Source organism: Suricata suricatta, chromosome 12 (genome assembly GCF_006229205.1).
Source record: "Suricata suricatta isolate VVHF042 chromosome 12, meerkat_22Aug2017_6uvM2_HiC, whole genome shotgun sequence".
Lineage (NCBI taxonomy): Eukaryota > Metazoa > Chordata > Mammalia > Carnivora > Herpestidae > Suricata > Suricata suricatta.
In genome coordinates, this window is record NC_043711.1 from 58,811,995 (window position 1) to 58,828,809 (window position 16,815).

At 39.4% G+C, this 16,815-nt stretch overlaps 1 protein-coding gene across 10 annotated transcripts in view; it reads right to left on the bottom strand.

Annotated features, from left to right (window-relative positions):
- SYNDIG1 (synapse differentiation inducing 1) overlaps positions 1 to 16,815 on the bottom strand; it is a 172,596-nt gene that overhangs the window by 93,446 nt on the left and 62,335 nt on the right. The window lies entirely within an intron of this gene.

Genomic DNA, 16,815 nt, shown 5'->3' on the forward strand with positions numbered 1-16,815 from the left:
TCAAGCATATTGTAGTATAGAGGTGGAATTTAAGGAAAGGTATTAAGCAGGCTGTGTTGTAGCTTATGGGCAAGTAATAAATTGTATCATTTATCTTGAATGTATCATAGATAAGCTGCTATATAATGATTGCCACTTCAGATAGCTGTGAAATTAGGTGATTAACTAGTTGTTACTTAACCTTCTAATTTCTGTATAATTACATGAAATAGAAGTTGGGGTTCTGATTTTTTACTTTGCTTATCCATTTGGAGTGTCATTGAAACTACTGTATTGTAAATGATGGAAAATAATTGCATAAGTTAAAAAATAGTGTTATAGTCTAAAAAAATAAAAAATAAAGTTACAAAAAAAAAAGACATGTTGTTGCACATGTCAAACCCCACCTCTTCAATGGAGTCACATGTTCTGGCCCAGCCAGAGGGACCTCCATTTTTTCTGGTGTGTTCTCAGCCTCTGTGCTACAGTTTCTGTTATGGCTCCTGTTGCATTCTCTTCTGCAAATATCACAGCTGCTAATGTCAACATCTTCCTCCAGCCCTTGCCCCTGCTCTTGTTCAGGAGCTACTTGAGACTAAAGAACCAGTATTATCCTTTTCCTTTCTAGCACCTGACACAGCAAATACTCAATGAATGTCTGTTGAAATAAAGTCTCAAGTGTTATGTGATTAGAATAATCACTACTTAGTAATCACTGTGAGCTGCACAAGCCCAAAATGTGAATCTGATATTACAGTATCTTGAGGTATGCACAGCTTAGGTCTCTGAGGTGCTGTCTACAGTTTGACACTTGAAGTGCTTAGCTGAGAACCGGCAACATTGGCACCACCTGGAAGTTTGTTAGAAAGGTGGAATTTTCAGTACATCTGGAACTACTGAATCAGAATCTGCACCACCATAGTAGGTGATTTTTTTGGACATAAAACTGAGGGGTGCTGTTCTAAGGCATATAGTGCAAGTTTTGGCCAGTTGCACGAGTTGGCTAGATTGTACAATGGATTATATTCTATCTTTTACAAAAGCATTCAAATTAATATATCAAATACTCTTAAAGGAATTTATTTTCTTTTTTAAAATATTTTATTTTTAAGTAATCTCCACACACAACAATGGGGCTCAAATTTACAACCTTAAGATCAGGAGTCATATGCTCTACCACTGAGCCAGCCAACTTTGAGCATCATAAGTTATGACTACATTTGAATAGAAGAGGCCAAAATTAGTGGAATTTTACTTTTGTTAGTGCAGCATCCTTCAATGTTGTATTTCAAATCATAATTCCTAATAGCTCATTTCTTCTGTTTACATTTACCCCCTCCTCTCTTGATAACAGCTTTCCCCTAACCAGAGTTCAACAGCTCAGAAATAAAACAGAAAGAAAATTTTGCTACATTTAAGGATAGAAAATGTTATCTTTACTACCTGCACACACACAAGGACTTGTAACTCTGTATGTAAAAAACATATATAACCCTGCACCAAACATTCTTTCCCCAGAGCATTCTCTTCTTTATGAAGACTGTGCATCGCAGGCAGATGTCCTCACTTGGGCTCAAATAAAACACTTTTCCTTTCTATTTAAAATGTTTTCAAAGGTGTGTTCATTTTGCATAAACACCCAAAAAAGTCTTCTCCCAAAACAAACCAAATGAAACAAAACATAGCCTTATTTTAATCAAATCTCTATAACTACCAATTATATTAAATTCAGAGGACAATGGAGCATGCCAAATGATGTCATAGTTGTATGCAATTAGTAAAATCCAGAGTGTAACAACTCTACAGGAAAAATAACCAGAAAATGTAAGAATTAAGAAACAGAGGAGGAGGAGGAGAGAGAGAGAGAGAGAGAGAGAGAGAGAGAGAGAGAGAGAGAGTGTGTACACATGCAATGAATAAAGATTCTATGTATTAAAAAGACTTAGAAGATATAGCAACTAGTTGAATATATTAATCTTATTTGGATATAATCAAACAAATGAATGGACATGTTTTTATATGTACATATGTATGTATATGCATACATACATATGTATACATAGAAACATTCATACACACATATATTTATATACAGCTTCTCTACATTTATGCATATATTCACAAACATTTATATATTAAGACTTCAGAGAAATGAGAGCACTAGCTAGATATTTGATGACACTAAGGAGTTCTTGTAATTTTTTTTAGTTTTTGTAATTTTTTAATTTGTAATTTTTTAATTTTTAAAGGTATATGATGAGGATTAAAAAAGAGCTACCTTAAAAAAGAGCTACAAACTTCTAAAGATTCATACTGAAATATTTACAGATTTAATAAAGGATGTGATGTCTGCGATTTGTTTAAAAACCATCTGTTTCAGGAGGGGCAGTGGGTGCAGTACAGAGAAAACAGGATGACCATGGGTTGATAATCAGTGAAGTTGGTTGATGGGTACATGGGGTCCATTGTCCCCTTCTCTCCACTTTCATCTGGGTTTGAAATTTTGTATAATAAAAAGTTTTTTTAATCAACAGGAGAAGATGTAAGAAAGATGTTCTAAGCAAAAGAAAGTGTATGAGACCAGGCAAAGGAGTAGGGACACGTTCAGGTAGTATTTGGGCAATCTGGCAGAGGGGGGCCAGGAAATAAGTTAAAGAGGAGGGAGGCTTTATTATGAGGATATTGAATGCTAATGTACAGACAAACTTTACTTTGGCAGTTAATGGGCATTTTGGAAGAAAGGCTCTTGAGTGGAATATGACAATTTCAGAGGCAGCTGGGTCTGCAGACAGCATGGCGTGTGGCTAGATGAGAAAGCACTGCCAACACTAGGGACCTGGCTCTGATGCACAGAGCACTCTGTGCACATTCAACCAACCTCAGGGCAGCAGGGAGGGACCAATGCCCTTTAGGAACATTTAGGGTGGCACGAGTCACGATGTTCCTGGGTTTTGTGTATTTTACCTCTGACAAACTGATCATAAAGAGACTGTGTGAGTAGTGACATCAGTGGCCAGAGGATTCTCAACCAGCAGTTCCTGTGCTGTTGTCACAGCAGATGATGGAGGCCTTCCCAAGGGGCACCGGCACTTGAAGACCCTGCTAGAAAGCATGAGTTCCTCACGGTGATTCCTTCCTATTTAACTGAGTGGGTCTGAGTGGGGGTGTCCGGAAGGTAGGGGGTGATGAACACAGGTGAGCTATGTCCCTCACACTCATTCAGCACAAGCACAACCATTCTTCCAGCTGTGGGTGGTTTTCCACTTTTCAGAAGACTGTGTTCAGGTAGGACTATGGATAACAGATGGGGTTTCTAACACCGAGATGGCCTGAGCCTGACTTCCAGAAGAGGGGGAGAACTCCGGGCCAGGAACACAGTGCTTAGAGCACAGCCCCCATGACCCAGCAGCACTGAGCTGGGACCCTGGGGCCCTGAAAGACAGGGCAGCTAGTAGCATCATTTGCTCAGGGATCTCTGAGGATCACAAGCTGAGTACCAAGTGCAGCTCATTCACTGGTTTGGAGGCAGAGTAGGGCTCACCCAGGAAGAGATAAAGGCAACAACAGCTGGCCCTGTCATCTATCCTATTCAGGTCCAAGAGACAGGATTTACTTGAAACTGTTTCAGAATAATTCATAGAAAAAGAGTTGTGAACAGCTTCTCAGACAGAAGAGCCACCCAGGAAGAGAAACAGCTAAAGCAGGTAATAATGAGGAAGATGGGGCCCACAAAAGTTGGGAGAAGGGCTCAGAATAGTTATTGGTCCCCCACTCGTTTTATTGATTGATTGATTGAGTTTGGCTTGGTGTTTGATTCTTGATGCTTCTGTTGCCAATAAACCAAGTTTCAAAATCACTCTCCATAGAGATCATCCCTTCAATTCAAGTTCAGAAGCCATTCTCAATTTTTACTCCTCTCCTCTGTCCCCTGCAGTCATCAATTCTGTTGTACCTGAGATGCCCCTCAGATTCAGGCTGCCCAGAGAGTCCTCCTCAGCTGGTGTTTAGACGAAGGCAGTGTCCCTGGCTCCCAGGCCTGGCAAGGTGTACCGCCGTCCAGCTTGGGGATGACTGCTGCCTCTGCCCATTACTGAATTGTGTTTCCATGTTGCCACTTCTAATTTTTCAAAAGACATGGTAAGTAGAAATGTTTATGAAAAAAATCTCCCAAAATTATTCATATTTTTGAAGAAAAACTATGACTTGTGCTCTCTGAGTGTACAGATACTACTGCTCACCAAGTCCATCCCCAGCATCATTGGTGTGAAAGCTGGGATTATACTGGGGCTCGTGATTATGTCTCTCCAGAGAGGCTCATGTAGGCTGACCATCAAAACTCCAGATTTCAGGTTGGGCTACAAGGCCTGATGCCCCATGTCTTACTTTTCTGAAGACAAATTTATGCTCTGAGTTGGTGTCTGCATGTGCTGAGCCCACTGGGACTGTCTCACTCTTCTGTCCTTCCTCTCTTTTCCTTGGCTTCCTGCTAACTCCAGAAGCAATCTTTCCTACATATCACCTCCCCCATGGAGCAGTGTCCACGTCAGGCCTCTGTGAAAACACCTGTCATGCTCCCTCTGGGATTCACCTGGGACAGGGCTTTGCCTCAAGTGGTCTGTGAATTCTTCCAGGTCAGGGACCAGTTCTACCAACCTTGCAACTTAGATGATGCATCCTGGATCATCCATTGGGTCCATAAGGGCTTGATGAATAGCTAATGATGTTTTGCTACTATAAGCCTACAATTGGACACTCAAATATATGTGACAAGGACTTCACTGAGGAAAACAAAACATTCTCTGTTATCAATTGTGAGAAATTACCTATATAGCCATTAGCTTAGAGAGGTTGGTCTTTTAAAAGCTCACCTATCTTAGATCCAGTTATTGAATGTTATGGCTTTTTTAAAATTTGTAAATAATCTTTTTACTTAGGAAGAAGCTATTACAGCCAGAAATTCTATATAATATAGGGGGAGAGCATATTTCCAGATATTTGGTGATGAGGGTTGGACTTTCATCAAGCAATTTCCTAGAACTTCCTTTGGCACAAATAACAAGCATTCTGTTCTTATCTAGAAAGTCTGTGAACATAAGCCAGTGGTAAGCCAGCAAACTACTATGATCCTGCCCCCAAATAGGTAATGATACCTATCCCATCACTATTTTAATTAAAGAAAATGATGTCTGCAGTTAATAGAAGCACTTTTTCCCCATGAGTCTGGATGCTGAAGGCTTTCTATCCTGGACTAGCAAACACTCCCCACCCCAAGTGACAGTGATCTCTGAGTGTAAGTGAAATTCCCCGGAGAATCAGGCTCCAAAGAGAAAAAAACCCAGCTTTCCAGAGCAGACTACTGCCTGAACAGAGGTACCCTCAGCCCCTAATGCAAAATCACCTGAAAAGTTGTGAAATGGAATTTGAACTACCTCCCCCAAAACCAGAAAGGAAAGAAGCTGGCATGTATCCAGCACCTACCATATGGTAAGCAGTACCAGGGACTTCCATGTATCCCCCTGACAGGCATTTAGTGGGCACAGGAGAAAGACTGTCTTTGAATAGGCACTAAAGTATACCTAGTCCTCTAAACAAGGAGAAGTCTGCCTTTAGGGAATACACAAGAAACTGGGTGCAATAACCTGGTCTGGGAACTGGGAAAGAGGCTCCTGTGGAATTGTCATTAAAGATAAGACCAGAAGAGCAAGGAGGTGTTCAGGGTCAAGATAGGGGGAAGTGTCCCTAGCAGTCAAATTCTTTAGGGCTCCGAGGCAGGGAACAAGCAGGACAAAGGGCAGTGTAGCTGGATGGAGCAGAGGACTGGGAAAGACAAGAGGGTGGGGATGGTGGCGGGAGCACTGGAGCCTGTCCTGACAACCTCAGGCATCCAGTGAGAAGTAGGATGGATGGAGGGGCCCTTATGTGTATCTGAGAAGGCTGGAGGTAGGAATCTTGACTGATATGCTGGTGGCTAGACCTCAGGAAGGGCTATGAATGGAGAGATGCATGCAGTCCAGAAAGCCTGCAGGAGGCAGAGTCAATAGGCCTGGGTGCTTTCTTGAATATGTATAATGAAGCAGGGGAGTGGAGAATGTGGGGATGAATCCGCCCTCCTTCTGGCCTAGGCTTCTGGTGGACTGAGATGCTGTCACCAAAGTAGGAAACAATGATTAAGGGATGGATTTGGGAAAGTTAGGGGGATGATGATGATGATGAATTCATATATACCAGGTGAGTGAGCTAAATCCATGGATGCCCCTGTCCTGCCCCTGCCCTGGGTCCCACCATTCTAGGGACTAACAGTGCTATCTTGGCTGTCACAGGCCAGGGCAGAGGTGTTAAGGCCCTGGTGCAGCTTCAGCTAATGACAGATGGGAAGTTGATGGATGAATACCCAGCCTCTTTGTCCCTTAGTGGGACAGTCTGAAGCAGGTGTTCTGCACACTCTCTCAACTGCCCCCTCAGCTGCCCAGAAGTTATCTTGCTGGGCAACATGCCATTTGTTGGCACCTTCCCTAACTGTCTTGTTTCCTTTCAGTGCTACCTGGTGCTCTTAAATTCTTGTCTTGGGACCTGATTCTTGGAGAAGGAATCCAAGGCATCAGACTAGTGTCCCACAAGTCTGTGAGGTGCTAGCTTTATAGAAACTGGACAGCTTCTATAAAGACAAGGGAACAAAGTAAGCCAGCTCATATGTCCACAAGCTCACAACTCTATGATATTATTGAATGACTGAACTTGGTTCTCTTGTGGGAACTTAGAGAAGAGGTACCTATTTGCCTTAACATATCCAAACAGAAACCATGTAAAGAGATGGAAACCCTCCTAGGCCAGCCACAGCAAAGGGTAATGTGCTGGCTTGGATGAGCATTTTATTGATGAACATTATTTACTTATTTTTAATTTAGTTTTTATTTATGTTTTTTGAGAGAGCGAGTGAGCATGTAAGCAAGGCAGGGGTAGACAGAGGGAGAGAGAAAGAATCCGAACAGGCTCCATACTGTTAGCACAAAGCCCAGCATGGGGCTCAATCCCATGAAGCATGAAATCATGATCTGAGCAGAAATCGAGTGGGATGCTTAACCAACTGAGCCACCAGACACCCCAGATTAACACATTTTTAAATAAAAATTAAAAACAAGCCTATGAGACAGTTAATTCTCTTTGCAAATTCATAAGCTGCCTATTCCAGGGACAGGGTGTGTGGGGTCATAAAAGCTTCATGCCCTTGGTCCCCAAGAGGGTGATTCCTCACTGCTAATCGATAAGTTGGCAATGTGATTCCATAGAGCAGTCTCAGGTGGGACAATATAAGCCTACCCTTTAAAAGATGGATTCTCTCACAAATGAATTGGGAATCAATTAGGTTTGTTGGCCTCTAATTCACCGGGTAAAATTGATTCGCCAACTCTTCACCAAGAAAAACAAAGCCCCCAGTGGCCTCAGCAATTCAGGGGTCTTAACTTTGGGGGTGCCTTTCAAATTCTACAAGGTCCTAAATCCCAATAGTGAATGATTTAAATACACACAGAGACAATACTCCAGCAAGTCAGAGGAATAGGTAGGATTTGAAACCAAGGATGTTTGACTCCAGACGGAGTCATAGTGATGCGTCACCAGAGAAGCTGGGAAGCATGTCAGACTGTAGGCCTGCACCATCAGCTCTTACATCTGAAGGGCATGTGCTATTTCAAGAAGATCCTGGTTCGTTGCTCTCTTTTGTTTTTATTATTAGTTTCATTCATTTAAAAAATAACAGCATTATTCACCTAACACCACAAAATTCACCTAACCTTTTAAAGTGCATAATTCTATGGGTTGTAGTATATTCACAGAGTAATGCAACCCTCACTGTTATCTGATTCCAGAATATTTTCATCATTTCATGTCCATCAGGCAGCCACACACACACACACACACACACACACACACACACACACACCATTCCTCCCTTCCCCAACCCCTGGCAACCACTAATCTACCTTGTCTCTATGGATTTGATTATTCTGGACATTTTACATAAATGGAATCATGCAATGTGTGATATTTGTGTCTGCCTTCTTCAGCTTAGCATAATGCTTTCAATGTTGCTGTATGTATCAGCACTTCACTCCTTTTTATGCCTGAATAATAATCTATTTTAGGGATATCCTGCATTTTGTTTATTGCTTTCATTGGAGGATGGTTGTTACCATTGAGCTCTGATGTTCTACTGGACTAACTCTGATTGCATCTCTCTTATTTAATGGTTGATAAAAATAGTCCATTCCTTTTCTAGCAAATAATATAGTGAGAATGAAATTGTCTTAAAAACAAAACAAAACAAAACAAAACAAACCCTCAGTTTGCACCTCTGCAGGAAATGGCATTTCACATATGGCCGGAAACAGAGAGTGACAGATGCCATAGATGTTTGGTAAGCAGAGGTGGAGTCTCTCAAACATTAGCTGGACCAGAAAAGCCCCACTGACCGGCAGGCCATGTGACCTGCTGATGGAGAAAACACTGCAGGCTGAGCCTGCCTCCTCCCTGTGAAGTGTAATACTCAGACATCCAAACACAGCAGATGCCTCAGTATATCTGACTTTCAAGTCAAAATAAGGCAGCCCATGCTACATGTAGCCAAAACCTCCTGCTTCCTCACTAAGAACAGGATCTGAGCAATTTTATGTTTTATCTGCATCTAGCCCCTACAACATACACCCTTTTTAAAGAATCCTGGCAGCTCCCCAAGAAATTATGACTATGGCAGAATTATACCTGGACCTATCTGTGGAGAAATTGGGATTGTATGTTACATGCATTTTTCTCAAACTTGTCTCTAATGTTTAACAGATGCTTTGCTTTGAGGAAATAACTAGAAAAAAATCAAATATAAGTTTCAGAACCAGTGTTGTAAGTATAGTGATTTCTAAAGAAAGGCATCAACACAGAAGTAAAGATAAATGGAATTACTGTCTCATATTTTTCTTTTTTCTGAATCTGTGAACAATTCTAGATGTTTAATGATTCTGTCTCCTACCCCCTCCCCCATACCTCCACACCCCTCCCACAGGAAGATCGAAAGAGCTGCACTCTGGGCTTAGGATATGTTTAGTATGGAGTAGAAGGAGTCTTACAAAGTAGTATCTAATATCTGTACCTCTGTGGCTGATTAAGAATCTTATATGCCAAGGATTTTGTGTAGTAACAGTTACATTTAACACATAAAACAACCTTTAGAGCAGCATCTTCAAGAAGAAACAGAACAAACTATGCAACTGATGTGGAAATTTAACTAATTAGCAGATTAGTTTAGCCAGGATGCTTGGGATGTGTGATAGGCATGGATTGTTCCTAATATTTTTAATCCTTTCTCATACAGCTCAGTTAAGGAAACCATTAGGGCACCAGGTGCTGGGTCTTCCCTAAACCCCAATACTGTTAGATGCCTTTTATGTAAATAGAAATACTTCCCTCCTGCTAAGCAAATGATGTATATGTTTCTGCCAGTGCCCAAGTGTTAAGAGAAAAGAGCTGCTTGCAAATCCTCATTAAAACAATTAAAATTTGCCTTTGGCAGAAACTCATAGAAAAGCTTGTGATTTGGCAGTGGAGACAGTTAATGAAGCATTCAGAACCAGATCAGTATTGTTATTTAACATTTAAATGGCACATTACAATTGCAAACTGCTGTATCATCGAACTTATCCCTTTCAGTGACCTGGGACTTCCCGTGCACAAAGCCAATCCAAACTTCTGCTGGTGAGCAAGGCTTTTTTATGGTACCTCTGGGAAAGAGTGCAGAATTCTAAATCTGATTCATTAATGGTCAGAGAAGTGCAGAGGAAATGCTGTGGTACTGGAAATGAGAAAAACCTGTGTATTAGGGCCACTGCTGTGTATAAAAGTTGTGCCAACTTGCTTTAGTTTTGTCAGTCCCCATCTAAGTCTTAAGAGAGATGTGAGAGGTGGCTTTTCACCAATAGCACCTCCATGTCCATTTCTACCAATTCCACCACCTTCATCACCTCTAGGAACATCCTCATCCTACAATCACTACCACTATTTTTACTGTCACCACTTTACCACTACCACCATCACTACCACCATCTTCACCACCACCATCTGCCTACCATTGCTATCACCACTACCTTCACTACCATCATCAATACTACCATCATCTCCATCACCACTATCACCACCTCTACCTTCACCACCTTCTTCACTACTACCTTCACAACCTTTATCGCCACCACTGTCATCACAACCACCATCATCACCACCATCATCATCACCCCCAACATTATACTACCACCAAGAATTGGCAAACTGTAGCCCACAAGACAAATCCAACACGTTTGTGTAGCCCAAAAGCTAAGAATGATTTTTTTTTTATTTTCAAGTGGCTGAAAAGAAATATTTTCCAAGATACACAAAAACCACAAAAAATTCAAATCTCAGTGTCCATAAATAAAGTTTTATTGATTCACATCCACATCCATTCATTCATATATGCCTATGGCTATTCTGCACTAAAAAGACAGAGTTGAGTAGTTGTCCAGAGGCCATATGGTGTGCAAAGCCTCAAATGTTTATTATATGACTTTTCACAGAAAAAGTTGGTTAATTCCATAACCCCTCCCATATCACCATCACCCACAATCAGTACCATCATGACATGACCAGTCACACCACCAGTATCATCAGCACAAATAATGCCACCTCTACCATCACCATTAACAGCAGTGACACCCCCACCTCCAACCCACACACCACTTTATGGTTTGGAGATATAAAACCTGCCCGTGTGGTCAAAGAATTCAGTGAGAAGACCGAATGTGGACACAGACTCAAGCAAGAAATCTTCCTCCCCATCAGTGAGTGACAAGAGGCAGAAAGTCTTTAAGGTATTCTAGTCTCTAAAATTCTTGTGGGTAACCTGTTGCTTCTAGAGGGCACTAGGATGACTTTATCTCTTGAGAATTTATAACCACAAGCCTGCACTCACACTCAGATTTCCCACTCTCAATGTGCCTTGAAAAATGCAATTGAAATCTTACTTTGAAGTGTTTGGGGCTGAAATCTCACACCCTGATTCTTGGCAAAGGCAGATGCAAATCCCTTCTGGAAGAATGTGTTAAAGACAAGCCTCAGAAGATGTCCATAGACAATGTAAAAAGAAACCTCAGTTTGAAATTAAACACATAAAGAAATAAGCCACAATTAGCAAAGGTAAGCAGAAATACCCAAGTTAGGTCTCAATGACTGCAACTATTGGTATTATCAGATAAGGGTTATAAAATAAATGTGCTTAATATGTTTAAAAATGAAGGACTTAGAACTTTAAAAACAAAAAATACATTTTCAAATTAAAACCTCAATGGTCAGATGGTCACGTTTAGCATGAAATTTGACTAGAGGCTCTGAGGACTTCTCTTAGTACAAAATAAAAACCTGATTAGAATATACTTTGAGATATTGCTTATCGTGAAGGAAAACATCAAAATTTTTTGATCCTATAAAACATTTCTAGAAGGGGCAGAATTGCATTGAATGCCAACAGTAAAAGTTACAGTAAATTATACAGCCTTGGTAGAGAAACAAGATGAAGTTGAGACTGAACCCTCATTCTCAGTTACGGTTCTTCATAGAAGTTCTCAAATTTAAGCATGCCTTAGAATCACCTGGAGGGCTTGTTAGGTGTAGATTTCTAGGCTCCACCAGCAGTTTCTTATTCACTGTGGAATGTTATAAAACATTTTTCATAGCTAAGCAGTTCCCAGGTGATGCTGATGATGCTGATACAAAGACCACACTCTGAGAGCCGCAATTCTGTAAGTTCTGACATAGTGTCAAGTAAGTGATGACCCCTGGCTACCAGCAGAAATAGATTCAAATCTCTGTGATGAAAAGCTCCTCATATTTAATCATAAAATCAAATCAAGCTATGAGCTGACAAAGATCAGCATACACAAAAGATTGTATGTCACTATGAGTGAGAATTAGTAGGCCAAAAATAGCTTTGGACAATCAAGGATATTAGGTAATGAAATCGTAAAGATATAGAACAATTATTTAGAAAACATTTATGGAAATATAGAAGAGATAGAAATATAAAAGTGATTCATAAAACATTTATAGAAGCATATAAATAGAAATATTTAAAGATGAGCAAGTAGCAAGAGACTATAAGAAATAGAAAAAAGAAAATGGATTAAATTTCAAAAACTGAAAAAAAATTTTCAATTGAAATAAAAATATAAAAGAAGAATTAAAATTTATAGAGCAAAACAGACATGGAGAAAAAAAGATAATAGAAGGTGGACTCAAGGAAAATATAGGCATACCCCAGAGATGTTGTGGGTTTGTTTCCAGAACACTGCAAAAAAGTGAATGTGTAATAAAGTAAGTCAAATGAATATTTTGGTTTCCCAGTACATACCAAAGTTATGTTTACACTGCACTATAGTCTATTAAGTGTGCAACAGCATTACGTTTAAGCAAAAAGCAACGTACATACCTTAATTAAAAAATACTTTATTGTTAAAAAATGCTAAGCATCATCTTCACTTTCAGTGAGTTGTAATCATTTTGCTGGAAGAGGGTCTTGCTTCAATGCGGATGGCTGCTGACTGAACAGGCTAGTGGGTGCTGAAATCTAGGGTGGCTGCAGCAATTTCTTAAAATATGACAATAGTGAAGTTTGTCACATCTATGGACTCTTCCATGAATGATTTCTCTGTAGCAGGTTATGTTATTTGATAGCATTTAACACACAGTAGACCTTCTCTTATGACTGGAATCAATCCTCTCAAACCCTGCTGCTGCTTTATCAATTAAGTGTATGTAATATTCTAAATTCTCTGTTGTCATTTCAACAATCTTCACAGACAGCTTCTTCAGCAGGAGTATCCATCTCAGGTAGAACTTTCTTTGCTTATTCAAAAGAAGCAACTCTTTATCTGTGAAAATTTTATCATGAGAGTGTAGCAATTCAGTCTCATCTTCAGGCTTTTTTCTACTTCTCTCACTGTTTCCACCACATCTGCAGTTACCTCCTCTCTTGAAGTCCTGAACCCCTCTCAGAGTTATCCATGAGAGCTGGAATTAACTTCTTCCAACTCCCAATAATGTTGATATTTTGACCTCTTTTCATAAATCTCACAAATATTATTAGTGGCATCTACAGTGATCAAGGCTTTTCAGGTTTGCTAGTTACTTTGCCCAGATCCATCACAGGAATCACTTTCCATGGCAGTTATAGCCTACTGAAATATTTCTTAAATAATAAAACTTAAAAGTTTAATTACTTCTTGATGCATGAATGTTGTGTGAGCAGGCACAAAAACATCGATCTTGTTGTACGTCTCCATCAGAGGTCTTGGGTGGTCAGCTGCATGCCAATGAACAAAAATATTTTGAAAGGAATCCTTTTTTTTCTGAGAAGTAGGAATCAACAGTGTGCTTAAAATATACCATGTCGTAAATAGATGTGCTGTTATCCAGGCTTTCTAGTTCCATTTAGATAGTACAGGTAGAGTAGATTTAGGATAATTCTTAAGAGCCCTAGGATGTTTGGAATGCTAAATGAGCACTGGTTTCAACTTAAGTCCCCAGTTGCATTAGCCCCTAACAAGAGAGTCAGCCTGCCCTCTGAAGCTTTGAAGCCCAGGCATTGACTTCTTTTCTCTAGCTATAAAAATTCTAGATGACATTTTATTTCAATAAAAGACTGTTTTTATTGAAATTAAAAATATATTGTTACTGTAGCCATCTTTATTAATTATCTTCATTAGATCTTCTGGGAAACTTGCTGCAGCTTCTACAGCAACACTTGCTGCTTCACCGTGTACTTTTATATTATGTAGACAAACTTATTTTCTTAAACCTTATGAACCAACCCCTGTGAGCTTCAAACTTTTCTTCTGCAGCTTACTCACCTCTCTCAGCTTTCACAGAATTTGCTTTGCTCAGAATTAGGCTTTGGCTCAAGGAAAGAAGTAATAAAGAAAAAGTTTGGAATAGTGTAAGAATTACCAAAATGTGGTACAGAGACACAAGTGAGTGAAGAATGTTGGAAAAGTGATGCCAATAGATTTGTTTGACACAGGTTGGCACAGGCCATCAATCTGTTAAAAAATGCAGTACCTATGAAGAACAAGAAAATGAGGTATGCCTGTATCCAGAATGTACCATTAACAGAAAAAAAAGAAAAATTGAATAGGTAGTTAAAAGAATGAAGTTTGGAATAAGAAGTTTCAACCTACTTCTCTGAGGAGTCCTAGAAAAAGAAAAGAATCTTGGGGAAAAGAGAAGTAATGCTTGAAGGAATGTCACCTGTGAAATTTTCAGGACTGACATGTGACACAAATTCACTGATAAACACCACACTGACATGCTGTCGTTAAACTGATGCACACAAAATTGAAAGGCAATCCTACCTGTAGTGAAAGGTAAGGGGTATATAATTTGCACAGCAACAAAGATGAAAATGGTGACAGATATGGACAATCATTGAAGCCAGAGGATAATGGACTAATATCTTCACTATATTGAGAGAAATCACCTGTTAACTTTGCAGAGTATACAACAAAACTGTCTTTCATAAAGTAAAATAAGACATTTAAAGATCAATTTTTTTAAAAACCTGAGATTAAACCAAAGGAACTTTAATATCATTTTTTAAACGTTTACTTATTTATTTGAGGGAGAGAGAGAAAGAGAGAAAGAGAGAGTGAGTGAGTGGGGGAAGGGCAGAGAGAGACAGGAAGACACAGAATCTGAAGCAGGCTCCAGGGTCAGAGCTGTCAGCACACAGCCTGATGTGGGGCTTGAACCCGTAAACCATGAGATCATGACCTGAGCTGAAGTTGGATGCTTAACTGACTGAGTAACCCAGGTTACTTTCTTAGTAACCATTGTGCCAAAGAAGAACCAAAACAAAATAAAAAATTATTTAGAAGTGAATCAGGCTGCATTGGAGGAAGAAATTAGGGGCGGCGCCTGGTTGGCTCGGTCAGTTGAGCGTCCGACTTTAGTTCAGGTCATGATCTCACGTTTGTGGGTTCGGGCCCCGCGTCGGGCTCTGTGCTGACAGCTAGCTCAGAGCCTGGAGCCTGTTTCAGATTCTGTGTCTCCCTCTCTCTCTGCCCCTGCCTGCTCATGCTCTGTCTCTCTCTGTCTCAAAAATAAATAAAAAACATGAAAAAAAATTTTTTTAAAGTACAATTTTAAAGGATTCTTCATAATAGTGATTTTTAAAAATCAAATGATAGGGCAGTATGCAAGAAATAATTACTCAAGTCATTTACAACTTTATTTAACCTGGCATTCTGGGTCATGATATGTGTTGAAATTCAAGAAAGTAGTTATGGAGATACACAATTATCTTTAATAATTTGATGTTTGAAAGCTAACGGAAATCTATTCTTTTTCTGTACCCTGTTATGAAAACACCTTTGCTTTCTGAGAACACGAGGTCAACTCTGTGCAGTAACACTGCTTATCACTCCTTGGTGAGCAGTTTAATAGTTCTCTACTGGCTTTATTGCTACTTTTTGCAGAAAGTCTTCTCGATATTCTTATACTTAGTTTTCATTTAAACTTTAGGCAAAACTTGGTAGGTTAGAAATCAACTTTTGACTATTTTTGGTAAATTTATAATTAATCCGAAGAGAACTGAAATTTGTACAATATCCAGTCATACTTCCATTTTTCAAGTCTTTTAGTCCTATGTGGGTCATGCAGATTTCTTAAGTTTATTTCTTGGTGTTTATAAGTTTTTTGTTGCTACAATAAATAAGAAGTTTCTTCTAAAAAAAAAAAGAGAAGTGAATCATACCGAAAAACTATACATCAAAACTATATATAATGAAATATTACTCAGTCATCAAAAAAGAAATCTTGCTATCTTGCTATTTGAAATGATGTGGATGGAGCTAGAATGTATTATGTTAAGTGAAATAAGTCAATCAGAGAAAGACAAATATCCTATTATTTCACTCATATGTGGAATTTAAGAAAAAAATGGATGAACATATGGGAAGAGGGGAAAGAAAAGAATGGGAAACAAACCACAAGAGACTCTAAACAACAGAGAACTGAGGGTTGATGGAGGGAGGTGGGTGGGGGATGGGCTAGATGGGTGGTAAGGAGGGCACTTGTTGTGATGAACACTGGGTGTTGTATGGAAGTGATGAATCACTGAATTCTACTCCTGAAATCAATATTGCATTGTATGTTAACTAAAATATTTTTTTAATAATAAAAATTTTTAAAAAGAAAGCCCACATCAAACTAAGCCAGAATACAGGTCAAAACCAAGGAATGCAGCTGAAGCAATACAATATGCAGGCTTACATGCATATAACAGGGAAATAAAGGCAAAAAACTAAACAGCTGACATCCAAATAAATACATTAGCTAAAATAATAGTAAAAGGGAAGAATATATGTGACAAGTGGTAATAAAGATAAAAGCAGAAACTAGTGAAATAGAAAGCAAAGATACAACATAGAGAAACAACAAAGCCAGAAGTTTGCTCTCTAAAAGCACGGCTCATGAATGAAGAAGGATCTATTACAACCAATCCCTTAGAAATACAGGCAATCATCAGAGATTACTATGAAAAATTGTATGCCAGCAAACGGGACAACACAGAAGAAATGGACAAATTCCTAAATGCGCATGCACTGCCAAAATTCAAACGGGAAGAGATAGAAAGCATGAACAGACCAATAACCAGTGAAGAAATTGAATCCGTTATCAAAAATCTCCCAACAAATAAAAGCCCAGGGCCAGATGGCTTCCCAGGGGAATGCTACCAGACATTTAAAGCAGAGCTCATACCCATTCTTC